Genomic DNA, 3,064 nt, shown 5'->3' on the forward strand with positions numbered 1-3,064 from the left:
TCACAGGACTGGCATCGCTGCTCACCCAAGCCCTGCCTGCCCCCCCGCATGAGACTCGGGCTGGCATTGCAGCTCGCTTGAGCCCTGCCTGCCCCCTGCCTCCTCCCTGGCACGGAGCTGGTATCGCTGCTTGCCTCCTGCATGTTCCTCTGCACCCCACTTATTTGACAAAAGCAGGCGTTTGTCAGTTGGTAAGAACAAACAGGACAAATGCCCACTTTTAAAAAAAAAAGTCAGGATGGTGGGATAGGGCTTAAGAAAGGGACTATCCCAGCCAAAATGGGATATAGCTAAACCCTAGCTCTAAACCAGTGGTTCTCAACCTATTTACCATTATAGCTGCGTATGCAGCTCTCTGTGTGTTATGTGGACTGCAGCCACACAATATATACCATGCCTGTATGGCCCTGAGGATGTCACATGGGCCACAGCTGTGTGCTGATTCGGCTGCAGATTGGGAAGCAGTGCTCTAACTGTGTACTTAAAGACTGATCCTGCTCTCATAGTGTTAATGATTTTAGCTCTCATGATTTTATCACAAGTCTTGTGATATTTGGTGTTTTTCTTCAAGTCCCAGCTCCTGGAGATATGGGTCTCTACAAGACACTCAGCTTTCACTCTTTTAAAAAGTAAGTTTCTAGCCCTCTTGGTTGTGCAAGAAAAACTGGAAAATGAAAGGCTCAGAAACCAGGTGGAAATAATGAAAGGCTCAGAAACCAGGTGGAAAATAATAACCCAAAATGTATTCTTTTTAAGAAGTCTCATGATTTTTGAAGCCATATGCATGATTTTTTTGAGGCAGGGGCAGATTCCTAATTTTTTTTTTTTAATGCTTGGAATTGGCAATACTGGTCCCAACAAAATCAGTGGCATCTGAAATCAGATTTGGTCCCCAGTCTAGGTTGATGATATACTAATGACATCCTGCAGCACTTAGGTGTCCCTATCTAAACCAAGTACTGAGCCCTGCTTTACATGTGAAAACTGATGGAATCAACCACAAGATCGTGTACTACAAGGCAAATTTCCACATCTCCAAAACCACCACCTTCTCTTGTCAGAGAAGGCCAAACACAGCTAATACCTGGAGTGTTGAACTAAAGGGGGCTGCTCCAGATAGAATTAAGGTGCATTGGAAGTCTATGTATGCAAGAAGCTGCATTGTCACTGGTTAGTCTGTCCTTTTTTATGTGGATAAATATAAAAGGCGTTAGTCTCTGGTGTTGTTAATGCAACATCTTTTATCAGCACTAAATTAACATTAAAAATAATTATTTTTTTATTATATAAAACATACATTCATTATAACTCATTTTCAGTCTTTTCTGAACCAAGTCAACCCGGTTGGAAGACGGGAGCGGGGAAAGGAAGCCCCAAGGTTCTCTGGGGGACTCAAAATAATTAAGAGAAACATTTAGGAAGAGTAGTTACAAGGCAGTGCTAAGTCTAAACTAGCTTCAGGCACATTAAAATATGTCTGGGTGTTTATAATAGAATATTGAAACAATTACTCATTTGAGACAGACACTGTGCAATTTGACTAAAGCACTGTGTTAATATTCAGTGTCATTGAATTTGTATAGCATCTGTAAGCAGTGTAACTTGTCCAGATGAAGTCCTTGCATAGGAGCTTGTGGGCTGCCCACAGGCTTGCCAGTAGAAAGATGATTTTTGATTCCTTTGTCCCTCCTCCTCTTTGAGGACCTGGACTTGGTTTCCCTACAATGAATGTCATGTAAGGAGATTGCTGCCTATGGCTGGCACCTCATCATCACCCTTAATAGAAATGGGAGGTCCATAGTCTCCTTATTTGCCCTTATGTGCAGTGTGGTGTTATCCACAGTGTGCCTCTGAGTGCAGGCAAAGAATTCCTCAATGCACCCTTTTCCTCAGCTGGTAATGACCCCAGTAGGATTGTGCATAAAGCACCTCAACACTGCCCCTACACTTATTGCACCCCCACCCCATTTTTTTAACATACTTTACCTAATGTATTCTAGAGCAGAAGAGACCCAACATCTCTGCATCGTCAACGTAATGCAACAGAACCATAGTTTTGTCCTGTAGCAGCTCCTCTCCAGCTTGCTAAGGACTTACTGACACAACCCCATTCTCTTTTATGTAATTTTATTGTCCAAACTTCGGTCAGATCAACAAAAACACAGTTTCTCAGTTCACCCTGGGCTACAGCTCCCAGGGGTTTTTCCCCCTTTAATTCTCCAGTTCCTTCTACTGCCCATCCCAAGGAACTCTGGCAGTCCTGCTGCTCCTGCTTCCCTCTGTCTCCTTCCAGGGGACTCTGGCAATCCTAGGTTTCCCAGACTCCCTGTTACTAGGGAGCAGGTAGTAAGGGTCACATGTCTCCTTAGGCCCAGGTGCCTTCCTTTAAAGCTCAGCTGGAGTCAGCTGACCAGTAACAGGTGCAATGGCTCAGTTCCCTCCTAAAGGACTAGTGTCAACCTGTGTCATCCCCACACTTACAACCTTCTCCCATAACTTTTTTATGCAGTGCACCTTTTCTGATGGGTTTTCTTGGCACAGCCTCACCCTTACATTCCCCCAAGCAGAGCTGGTTAAAAATTTTCAATCAAAATATTTTTTCAGTGAAAAATGGCCTTTTAAAATGAAAATGTTCACAGAAAGCTTATTTCTTTTAAAATTTTCCATTTTTTTCAACAAAACTTTGCAAACCAAAATATTTCAAGTTTCTGGTTTTTACTGAAAACTGATAAACTTCTATTAAAATGTTTGAAGTTGTGATAAATGAAAGGGGGGGGGCTCCCTTTTATGGACACCCAGCCAGCCAGTAGCTATAAAATCCTTTTTAGTAGCTGTTCCCTAATTGCTCTACCTGTAAAGAGTTAAAAAGTCTCACTGCTATGCCAAATGAGTGGGCACCTGGCCAAAAGAGCCAATGGGAAGGCTAGAACTTTTTAAAATTGAAAAAAAACCTCCCCTTTTGTCTGTCTGTTGTTGTTCTACTGGAGAGAGGTGGACAGGGCAACAGCTGTCCTTTAAGAAGCTTGGGCCAGTTATGAAAAAGTCATTAGTATCATACCTAGAG

The sequence above is a fragment of the Terrapene carolina genome, unplaced genomic scaffold, assembly GCF_002925995.2.
Source record: "Terrapene carolina triunguis isolate 2854851 unplaced genomic scaffold, T_m_triunguis-2.0 Scaffold310, whole genome shotgun sequence".
NCBI classification, from domain to species: Eukaryota; Metazoa; Chordata; order Testudines; family Emydidae; genus Terrapene; species Terrapene triunguis.